Genomic DNA, 12,375 nt, shown 5'->3' with positions numbered 1-12,375 from the left:
CTGTCTTTTTTAGTACTCCACAAGAGAGCTGTGCCCTGTTTCTGATGTAAACATGAGACATGGTGCTCCAATTAAAGGTGTCTCTAGCCCACAATATAACTTCTAAGTGACATATCTGGTTTACCAGTTTTAACAAAGTCTATTAAAGAAAGCCTCACAATGCACAAGGGAATAATCTCTCTCAGACAGCACAGAAGCAAAGAAAAGATGGTTAGATGAGATGAGAGTCACTCATTCACAAAATCAGTTTTTCTTCACAAAGAAAGAACTAGAAACAAAAAGTAAACCTGCCTTTTAAAAAAATGCAGCAACTACCCCATAATTTTGCTCAAATTGAACATTGGCACATGCATTAAAGTTACTTACCTTGCCGAGAAAATAGAGCCCTCTAACAAATAAATGCTTAGGAAACACTGTTAATGACCCTGACAAAAAGGCACAGATGGTGAATTCAGTTCCAATGAGTGTGATAAAATGCTACACAGTCAATAGATGGAATTACTTTTTCCATTTCATGTCATTTAAACCATCAACCCTAAATGACACATGTAAAACACTTGCCTGAAAAGACAATCACTTGTAATACATGTGAGGAGGAAAATACAGACTGAGGTTTGAGGATTAAACAGAAATATGGGATGTTCTCTTTGATTTTATTAGAAGTATAAAACTGAAAAACCTGAGATATTCCCTCCATATTTTGAGAGGCTCCTTATCAGGCGTTCGAGTTGTTCAGTTACCTTGGGTAGGACTATTCCCATACTTATGGGAATTGTCATTCTCCATCTCAATATTATAAACATTTTCCATGTAGTACCTACCAAGTCCATCATCATTGATTTCTTTGCTCAAAAGCCTTGCAGAACTAAGCTTGATCACAAGGACCAACCTGAAATATTTTGCCTGTATTTATCCTCTTCTAATCACACTGGGGTACACCAACTATGCCAAGGTGAAGCCTTTCTAGGCATAGGCTGACACGAGGATCTAAAATCTGTGGGTATAAAACAAGAGGAGCTACAGGCCTCTAGGAACAGAAGCGTCACTACAAAACATATGTGTGCCAAACACACAGATACCAAAGGAGAGCTCTGGATGACCTAATACTGTGATTTCCATAAACTCTTTTCTCTAATAAAGCTCAAGATAGTCAGCAAACACACTGCAGCAGTACCTGCACTGTGGGTATGGTTCAGTTCCATGGTTGTGTATGTCTGCAACTTCACTACTAGGAGTAAAGTTGCAACAGATTTCCAGCATCAGCACACTGGCTGGCAAGAGCATCCTTCATCAATAGTTCAAGGCAATTTCCTTCTTCTCAGCACCAAGTACAAAGTGAAAGCAGTTGAAACACCTGCCTCAGTATACAGCAACTCCCATCCTGCTATATTGCAGATCATCAGTTTGGGTTTCTAAACTTAGATGCCTGTTCATACTGATAATGGACTTCCCTGTCCTGTGTCCTCAAGTCACGTTTAGTCCCTCAAAAAGAAAAACTACATTCTTTTATTGCCATGTCTAAAAATTTGGCTTGAAGATATTTTACACCTTGAGTTGCATCATGCTCCTCTGAAAACGCTCTCCAACTGTACGCACACTCATAAAAGCTGCTGGAACATGATGAAACTGTTCTAAGTGACAATCTGAAAAAATGGAGAGATTATCCTGCTTGGGCTGAACCACTTCATTTCCAAAAGCAGATCATGGGCAGCAGACAGATTCTTTCCGGTGAGAAAGCAACAGCGATGGAAAAAAAATGCAGATTATCTTTCCCTCTCTATTCCCAAATGATTGTGCTCAGCAAGAGCAGTCTCTGTGAGGTTGTTGCACCCAGCAGTGGCATTCCCCAATTTGCATGTGGAAGATCCTCTACTCTCTCAGCAGAAAGAACAGCAGACAGTTATCAGTGCAAATATTTGGCTTTGGGCTGCTGAACAGAAGCCCCCATCACTATCAACTGCACAGCTGAAACAATTATACCAGTATGTTGAGAAGGAAATCCACTACACTGGGAATACCCCCAAAGAATATAAAAATAAAGTACAATATTTTTTGTTTGATGATGTATCTTTCTTCGTAAACTTCACTAGAATTTGGGGGACCACTGAGGTAGAGCACTGTTTTCTGCACAGAGATGCTGGGGGAAGGTCAGCACCACCCCTGCCTCCTGCTGCTAAGTGCCCGATCCTTGGAAATGCATGTGCACAGGTTGCTTAACACTGGGTAGTAAAATTACTTACTTGGAGAGGTGTTCATTAGGTACACTGAAATTACCCTTCCCTGAACGGTGAAAGCATTCTCTGCTTCCCAATGGCAACAGTTGTGATTGCTGAATATAAGAAACATTTGCAATTACAGCTGGATTGCAGCCATGCCCTTTGGATATATTCTTCTCTGTGAAGGACAAGTCTGCTAATTAGAATTGCTACAGCTTTAAAAATAACATGAGTCTTTCAAGCGGAAGCTTCTGAACTTTTTAACTACTTGATGCTTTTAGTTTAATGCCTGTTTCACACTAACCACATAATATGCAATTTGGATGCAAAAACACCAAGTACCCACTATTTTTTGCTATGCTTAACATAGCTGAGGCCCTTTCCTCAAAGGCAGCACACACTGTACACCAGACACGCCTCCAAAAGAAATAAGATCTATTATAAAAATAAGAACTTAGAAAGCTTTCTTTACTTAGTCTGCAAATGGATCAGTAGCTGAACTTTAGAGACCCTTACCCACACAGCTCCTCACACATACCAGCCTACTTAGGAATGCTGAGGTTGGACTGCCATGCGCCAAACACAGTACCAAAAGAGTCGCCTTAAGACCTCTATATTTCAGTTGCCTCAATTAGGCTAGTTTTAAGGCAAAAGCTTACTCTTCCACTTCTGACATTCTGATTCTACACCCTAGAAGCTGTCACTAAAAGACAAAAATAAAAAAAGCCACAAAATAATCCAACTTGTTAATAAAACATGTTTTCAACTGAGCCAATATAACTTTTCTACCAACAGCCCACTCATTAAAAAGCAGTTCCAAATATGCAAAATCCTAATTTTAAAAATCATACTTCTTTGCTAACCTTGGGCAAGGTGTCCAGCTTACAGCAGAGTCATCCAGAGTCCTGCAGGCAATGTGACAGCAATGCTGGCTTGTCTTTCCTGTCACACAACAGACTCCTATTAATCTCCATGATCAACTCGAGGGCCTTTTCAGCACTGCTGCTTTCCAAGGCTCTTTTGCCTTCATGGAATATCTGCATTTTGGATTATTTCCCCCCAAAATGTGCCAGCTTCTATTTTTCCACTTTGAATCTCATTTTATTTCCTGAGTGTATTTTTAAGTCCTCCAGAAACTTTCTCCCATTTACATTATTCCTCTGACTTGCCAAGCAGCGTGAGCATATTAATTCCACGGCTGAGTTTAAGCACCTCTGCAGCTCACCTCTGCCTTCACAGGGTGACAGTGTTAAACAGCACATGGCATTTTATGAAACCACCGTTAGTGCAGGTCAGGACTTGGCACACAACACAGGCTGGTCACTCTGGGAAGGAGGATCCTCAGTCTACATGTCTGACAGCCTCAGTGCAGAATCAACTTTTATTTTCCCCAGCTGAGCCCTTATGCAAAACCTGATTCCTGGAATACTCCTCCCAGTCCTGCTTATTGCTCTTCCCCACTCCTTCCCTTGAGCTGCCCCTTGGCCCCATTCACCTCACAGATCGGGGTAATACATACACCCACATACAACTCAACCTGAAGGCTATGGCAAGAAGCTTCTGCAAGGCTATCCCTTCATTACAATGCACTTGCATCCTTTCCTAAGACAGAGCAAGTACTTCATCGCCTACTTGTGTAATTTGATCTAAAGTTTTGATCAAATCTGCCCGGCAGAATATGTCCTTTATAAACTGTTCCTGTTTATTGCTCCCTGATCTTCTCCAGACTTCCCCTCCAAGCTCAGAGCCAAGAAACTGTCTCACTGCTACACAGCCATACGTTATTCCATGACTCTGAGGCCTGTTGATTTTATTTCCCCCTGCCGAGATCCTCCTTTCTGAGCATCTCTTCCTTCTTCTCACCCAGCTCTCATCTGGCTTTATGTATTAAGTGTCATTTAACACTCATTTCTGAGACATAGCTCCTTAATGTAATTTTTTCCATGTTTTTGAAAGGAGGGGTTCTCCAGTCTGTTAATGTTATTAGGTTATAGATCATTCAAGGGCCTGTTAACAGCTCCTTTGAGCCTTTGCCAGGCTATGCTCTCCCTCAAGACTGCTCTTCAACCCCAGCCCAGCAGTAGGAAACTGGGGCTCATGAAAGGTGCCTGCACTCCCCCATTCCCTACCCAGGCCGCCCGGGAGGACACGATGCCTCTGGATCTGCCTCCCACACCACATCCCTGTCCCTCCAGGCAGCGCACCACTGGGAGCTAATGATTTTTTATAGGTAATTTTCCATAGGTAGGCCAAATTTCCTTTGTGTTGATGGTGAAATAGCCCAGAGCCTTCTTCCCAAATAGTGCATATTGCTTAAAACCTGCCTCATACTGCTGGTACAGAATTTTTCTGAGCTCAGTTCACAGTGTGACTGCATCGGGAGACAGTGATAACTTTTACTACTTTCCACTGCGCTGGGGATTCTTTCTTTATTTTTTTAGGTTAGTTAAAACTTTTGTGCGTGGGAAAGACTCTAAAATGTAAACTTTTAGACTCACTGTGCACATAAATCCTCCCAATGACAACGAGTGCTATTGTTCATGTAGTTAAAGGAAAAGTGACCTTGTTTAGAGGGTTAATAGGGCTCTCTAAGCCAAAAAAGACAGTAAACCAATAAGAGAAATTACAAACCCTGCAAAGGACAATTCCAGCAGTAATGTCACAAAATACTCCCCAAACTTCAGTACTAATTCAACGTGTCGCATTCTGTCAAGTCAATATGAGGCTAGTATGATCTCTGTCATATTTTCATTTTCCCTGATTAACAAGGTCATGAAAGACTGCCCAATGCCAGTAACACTTTGTGTTAACCACAGGGAGCACCACGCCATTCTTGCCTTGCCGGTTGCGGCTCTGCTGAAAACACAAACCATTTGCATGTCTCTAAGATCAGCCCTCAACATCTCCTCTTGCCAAGACTCATTTATCAGTTTAAGTAAACGATAATGTAATTTCAAACAAAAGTTTTTTGAACTAGTAGCTGGACTGTTTCAACAAATAGCTGGGCTATTTTCCACCGTTACCTTGTAGAACCTTTCGAGACCAAAATTAGTACAGAATAGGAATTTTCTTCACAAAAGTCGTCTTTAGGGAGCTCTATTTTGTTCCTGAGAAAATCGCTGGCCACATACTCGAGTGCAGAAAGCTGGCATATCCCCAGTGGAGCTATACGGCTTAACTCCACCTAGAATTCCCACATTAGCTATGCTATATATTTTGGCTGTTACTGGATATTGCTTTGGATAAATCACACCAAAACAGCATGGAGAAATGCATTATCACTGTTGAAATGAATCACATGTCCTAATCATCTCAATCCTCTCACATAGTTCTATTGATCATATAGCTTTCTCAGAGTTAACTCACAGCATCTGTTACGGTCATTTTCTTCTACAAACATATGAAAACTACATTTGTCGGCTTATGCTGTACAGTGAAGTGGATCAAATGAAATTTTGCCATTTCCATATAAATACCGTTGTTCCATATTTTCCCTGGAATATTAACTTTTTCTAATCCACACTTATCTGAATCACAAGATTCAATCTAACAATTTATGGCTGCTGATAGTAGCTAACTTGGAAAGGAATTATTTCAGCAAAGCCAGTATAATTACTAATGATCTCATGACTAGTTACTCTCTTCAGATGCTCAGTAAACCATCCATAAATTCATTCCACCTACTATCTGTTTATCTTGTCAGACAAGCTTACTGACAGGGAGTAAGAACAGCTTTTAAAAGGAAGGAACCAAACCAAGCACATACAGCTTTGCCCCAAGGGATAAATGCAACTACCGAGGCAAGCCCAAAAAGAGCTTACAATCCAATGCTTGTTGTAAATGTCTGTCCCAACAGCAAACACCACTCCACATAACTGTGTGATCACATGCTCTTCTGCCCCTGAGCCGCTCCTTGCCCTGTGCAACTGCTTTTTCCTTTCCATTGGCTCAGAAGAGCTGGCAGCAGCCCAGTTCCTACAGAGCAGGGAACTCAAAGCCACCTGTAATTATGAGCTGCAAGTGCAGGTTCTCCCCAGCTCCGACCAGAAGGAGCAGATGAAGCCAATTAACAACAATCTGCTCTGTCCTCATCCATTTAAACACTTTGTGAACTCCCTTAAACTTTCCCATAGCTGTGCTAGAGGATAAACCCCACTTTGACAAATGCAAGCCTGAGGCAGTGCTTCTGTCTGTTCACAAAGCAAGCTGAAACACACAGCACTGCAATGTGGCAAAGCAAAACCCACTCTTCTTCAGCGTTCATTTGCTTGCAGGTTCTGCCCTTCTGTCTTGCTCCAGAAGCACTCAGCACTGCTGCTCTTCCAAACACAAGCTGACATACTCATCTTCATAGAAGCACCTGGGTTCTGGTAGGAAACAGAAGCTCTTGTTCAAGTGTGTTGTTTGCGGTTAAAGATAGTTGAAGATGAGGAAGATACAATCTCTTCTCCACCTCAAAACCAATACCATGGCAATCATGTATGTTTTCAAACAGATTTAAGCCTAAACTTGTATATACCCTTCTCGGCAGAGCTACAACCATCACTTTTCCAATTATTCTATCCTCCTGCAGGCTGCTGGAGTTTTACAGCTATCAAAAGCCCCCTTAACCTTTCAGTTGTTTAGATTCCCTATTCTTTTGTGTGTATTTTTTATTAACTCAAAGGAAGTTCTGTGGGGTTGCCTTCTTTTTGTTTTGTGGGTTTGTTGTTTTGTTTTAAATAACCAGCGCTTTTGCTCCACGAGTTAGTCACAATGGGCTGCTCATTTTTTGGCATGTCTTCCAAGTATGTGCAGCGCATTCTCAATGGCATTATGCAATCATTTCATTAGCCTCAACTGTTTCACTTGGCAGTAAGATGCTTTATAAAATGATGTCATCTCTTGGCAAAATATGAAAGTCAGTGGAGGTGACAGTTGAGGTGTACACAAAACCTACAATCACAGCCACATGGAATTCAGACATCCCCATGCACAGCCTATTACCTCTGTTTCTCACCCATAAGCTACATCACCATCTCACAGCTACCAAACATGTACCAAGCTACAGAGCTGCTCCCACCACCCTCAAATAAAGGGAACATTTTTGACCCCTTTTTAGAGAACCTTTTGGACTACCAAAGGTGAACTCACATCCAGTTCAGTACAGAAGGCAAAGCAATGATGTACAGCATGCCCCTCTGTGCCCTTCACTGTTGGAGTATGATGTGATATGCGTGACATGAGTCACCACAAGGTAACAAAACATAATTTGTCATCACCTTGCCACCTGGCAACCCTACTGAGGTGGCTGCGTGCAACCTTCCCTTTCCCTGCTTCTCTGTGAAGAGAGTCTTTTGCCTACTACCCTGTGATAGACACTACACAATCCAGGAATCCAACCTGTGTGCCAGGAAACTTCTGATCACACAAATAATCTCAATGAACATGGTCCCCTGATTCTCAGCTAATTCTTGGGTAACTTTTCATTAATTTAGTAACCTCTCAGCCACAGTCATCATCAACACAGGATGTCAGCATGCCAGCCTGATACCTTCTTACTTTGGATGTTGGTTTCCAGTGTTGGTTCCATGTGCATCTGGGAGGAACTGTAGATCCAGTTTGCCTCTGCAGAAGGCTGCATGTTGAATAAGCAACCTGCAGCTCTGGGGTGCTCCGAATTAGAAACTGAAATGTGAAAACTGAATTTTATCTACGTCCAGTTATCTTAAGACCACCTGCCACATTCAAACAACTGCTGACAAGCCAGAGAGATGGGAATGGACATGTTGGCCCTCTTATCTCTAGACATTTAAGATTAACCCAACAACATAGTTGAGCCTCTATTGCACACAGACCCCAAAACAATCCAATACTACTGCTGCTGTTGCAAAACAGGCTGCTCTGATCAACTGGATTTTTTTCCAACTCTAAAGCAGCTGGCACTGCAGTCTGGGAATCATGCTGCTTCTGTCAGCATCAGGGCCTGTCATTAGTTGTTAGTGCACCAGAGGCATAAGGTCATCTTCCCAGGAGGTAAGGAAAAAAGGAAGGGCCACATGGGTGGGGAGAGCCTCTCCTCCCCAGCTCATCCTTTACAACACAGCCTGCTGGAATGGGGCAAAAAGAGTATGACAAAAAACCCTGTTGTCAGGGGAACAGCCACAAACCACAGACCACAGAAATGCATCATGCTTCTTGATACAGTAGAGCATGCAATTTTATAAGCAAGGAACAACTAGAACAATGCATAATACTCAGTGGGGCAAAGAATTGCTGACAGAAGCTGTTTCACCTCTATATGTCAATATTTCCTGATAAATATCTCTAAGAAGTCTCTGTAAACTCCTGTCAGAATGAAATATGCCATAAACAAGAATTCACATCTTTAAACAGTGTCACTGGAACGAGATACCACACATCAAGTGGATAAGTAATTATTCAGGGAGTCTACAAGTAAAATGTGCAAAGCTAGAAGTAACTGGTTTTCTTTATTTCAGTGGCTGCATTCCATATTTAACACTTGAGATTTGAAGAAGAAATGAAACTGAAAGCCTTTAAAAATAAAATGGAGCTAATTTTTGCACTTCTCCTGTACACCAAGCTCTGCCCTGTGAGCACTAGCATAAGTATTTAATTGCAGTTTCATGCATAAATCAAAATCACTGGGATCAGAGAGAAGAAATCAACAAGTACCTGCAAGGACCACAAATCGGAAAATAACAAAAATGTGGACACTTCGGCTCAGTTCCAAATGCACTTTTAAATACTGTCAATACAAATACAAAATACAAAGTTATTTATGCCACTACAACAGCATTCTTTTCCCGTTTTTCCCTTTTTTAAAATACAGAAACAGCACTGCATGAATAGTCTATGCTTACAGTGTCAAGTGTACCATACAAGAGCCCAATCTGCTCTAGCAATGCATTCAGCACACGTATGCTGACCTGGATTTTCTTCTTCAAACGTTATCGTTTTGCCTTCAGGGCATTTCAATTCAAACGCTGTTCAGAAAACTCAGGTAAGCATCTTTCTCTGTGTTTTATATAATAAATGCTTAAAGGAGAACAAAGTAGTATGCTCTTGAGTAGGAATAGCCAAATACCTGTATATGCTTGGAGAACCTCAGCAAGATCACGACATGAATTTCAGTAATAGCTATTGCATTAACCCATGCTTTGTTAGTTAAGAGGCACTCACAGATGAAGTCTACAGGGCATGCTGAAACTAAGAGAGTCTCAAGCCAGTCCACATGGCACAGTGCTAAACTCATGCTACCACTTTGAGCTGGTTATCATGGTGTCCAGCTCTCTGTGATGGGCCTCCCAGTCAGGCCACAGAGAGCTGGGTTGCTGGCACAGCCCTCCGCTGGCAGGAAGGAGAGGCAACTCTCAGCAATGGGAGCACGGGAATGATACAAGGCAAGGCTGAACTAGGGGAAGGAGAAGACCCCAAAATACCTCTCAGAAACCTTGTTCTGCAGGGTTTTCTGTTCTGGGATTCATCTAAATGGAGCTAGCAGACACTTTGCTGCATTCACAGCTTTGATAAGCTCTCAGTCTGATAGCTTCAATAAAGTAAAGAATGAGCTTGCCTTTATTATGGCAGTATGCGGTATGCCATAAATAACTGCTAGGGAAGAATAACTAAACAAATACTTCAAATACTTCATCAGATAAACTGGGCAGAATAAATTTGGTGATCACATCAGCCTTGTTATTGTATTTATTAATTTGCTTTTTAATCCAGCAAGCAATAGCATTGACAGCAGGTCTCTTAGTCATTATTGAAGCCTAATTGGTTTTTTTACTCATCTCCCAGAGGGCCCACTGAACAGCATGGGGAATTAGAGAGAAGAAGTCTTGCTAACCCCACCAAATCCAGGGAATGCAGCCCAGCCAGCAGGACATAGGGTGCTCCAGGAGACCCAGGCTTGATGCCTGGGCCAGGGGGTAGCAGTGCACTTTGGTTTTCAGTGCATGAGTACACCTCAGGTCTGGTACAGTGAGGAGAAGGCACCTCTACTCCACACTCTGCAACTCCTCTGCAGCCACCATAAGGCAATGTTGGGGGCTTCAGGGACAGAGAACCCATTTTTAAGTTAAGCCCTGTACTGGATTTACCATATAACAATAGCAACAGCTTCCCTTGTATAAACTTTTCCACAAACAGAACTACTTGGATGCAGTTGCTCAGCTGTTTAAAAATAGCTGAAAACATGCAGAAAAAGACTTTTGAATAATCAGATTTCCACAGCCAAGAGGTTATGGGGAAAATCCTATGAACAAGGCAGTTGTATACATACCTAAAGCTTCTAAAATTGCATGAGCTGTTTGCACTACAGGCAGCATCACAGTGGCTCTGTGCTTCAGTATGGAATTCATTCAGCATACACTGGTTTTAAAGATTCTTTAACTTCCTGAAGACATTTGTAACTTATGTCTTTTTCAAAGTTCAAGAAAGCTAAAAGTAAGCAGCATCAGCTTCTAGAAGAAACCTTTCTGTACCTACTATACCTCACCACTGCTGAGCTGTTCTGTTGCAGGAGGGTATGGGTGGAAAGAAGCATTTTCCTAAAATCTCATCCAGTGCCCTCTGTTTTTAAGAGTAGACTTACCCTTGGAAATGTGAAGAATTATTAAGATAGATAACATTCTACATTTTACCCAAGCATCCTAGAAATGTTCTTCTTTACAAAAACATAAGCCAATTCACCTTTTACCTTGTGTATCTGAGGTCTCAGCTCTGACAGATCTAAGCATTACCTCCTCCTTTTGGGAGACTTTCATTTTTCACTCATTCATATCTTAGAATAAAAACAGCATCACAGATGGATTGCTGCCCAATCAGTAAGTGCCAGTCAGTGGTATTATTTCTTATAACTACCTCCTGTTGTTGAAAAGTCACTTGGAAAGTGTGCGAGTCAGCTCCTCTCTCCCTGCTTTTCAGTAACCCTGCCTGGGTGCTTTTAGATCAGCAAGCATAAAAGGATTCAAAAGTGATCAGACATGTTCACAGAAGATATCAAACACAACGGGGAAGACATAATGTTTAGCTTAGAGAATCCCAGTGCTGCAGGAAGACAGAAACATGTCCTACCTTATACTTCTTTTAACCTCTAGGAGTTGTTGCTCTTCCCCATTCCCACTGGGAAGTGTGTGTCTTTGTTTTCACACTGGTTGAGTTGCCCCATAAGAGGACTGTGCCATCAGCGAAACAGGTATCTTCTAGCACCATTTTTAAGCTACGTGACAGATGTGCTGTGTCTGTCTAGGATTTTCAACAATAGAGTCAACAGCAGTATTAAACAGGAGGGTGAAAGGAAGCTGCTTCTTTTATTTTTTGACACCAGTGTTTATGTTAAAGTAAACACAGATTTGAGTGACTTATTTAAATGGGGAAGTTACAACCTGATTTAAAGCCTCAGTGTTGTTAATTATTTTTTCTTGGCATACCCTAACACATTGAAATGTGCCAGAGCAAATTGCAATAGAAACTGTCAAATGCCTTCTCAAACCTATGCAGTTAGGGAAAAAAATTATTTCATTGCCATGCATTACTCTCTTTCAGGCTAATTTTGGGACTGAAAACCCAGCTAACACATCACCCTCTGAGCTGAAACCCATTCGGACCCTCTGTCAGCTTTGCTTCACCTGGATTTCTGCTGCCTAACAAAGCAGGGAGCACCCAGAGGCCAAGCAGGCGTGAGCCACCAGCACTCCTGCAGTGCAGCACTGCAGCTCCCTGCACAGCTTCAGCAACACAAACACAGCTCTCGCATGGGTTCAGCAGCACCTTATTCCACCTTGAAGCATCTACTCTGTCACTGTTCAGTAGTCAGGCTTGGAGCTGCAAGCTAGGCTAGAAAAATTAAGCCTTATTCTACAAAACTGAGATGTCTCCAAGACAGAGGATTTAATTTTAAACATAATAATAACAAAGTAACATCTACCCATAGCATTGTCTCGGATGAAAAGGGACTTTTGTTTGCCAAGTTATAGTTAGCTGAGTGAGTAAAGGCTCCTGTGTGATTTTACTTAGCACCAATCCTTTATGTGATGGAAAATCACTCACATCTCCTTTTGAAACAATATTTTACATTTCATAGCTGTCTTGTGGAAGGAGTTATCCTGACCCCTAAGCTGTGGTGTTTGGAACAGCTTTACTACCCCCAGGC

At 41.9% G+C, this 12,375-nt stretch overlaps 1 protein-coding gene across 3 annotated transcripts in view; it reads right to left on the bottom strand.

Moving 5' to 3' along the window:
* The window catches only part of PLCL1 (phospholipase C like 1 (inactive)), a 210,120-nt gene that overhangs the window by 126,798 nt on the left and 70,947 nt on the right, over nt 1-12,375 (bottom strand). Inside the window, exon 1 of one of the 3 annotated variants that reach the window (XM_062619707.1) lies at nt 3,068-3,143. The exons of the other annotated variants lie outside the window; for them this stretch is intronic. The gene's annotated coding sequence lies outside the window, so the exon portion shown is untranslated. Of the gene's footprint in view, nt 1-3,067; nt 3,144-12,375 lie in introns of those variants that run through there. 3 annotated transcript variants of the gene reach the window in all.

The sequence above is a fragment of the Pezoporus occidentalis genome, unplaced genomic scaffold (genome assembly GCF_034315485.1).
Source record: "Pezoporus occidentalis ecotype Australia unplaced genomic scaffold, CSIRO_AGI_Poc_V1 ctg213, whole genome shotgun sequence".
NCBI classification, from domain to species: Eukaryota; Metazoa; Chordata; class Aves; order Psittaciformes; family Psittacidae; genus Pezoporus; species Pezoporus occidentalis.
This window is presented reverse-complemented; position numbering and strand designations above follow the sequence as displayed.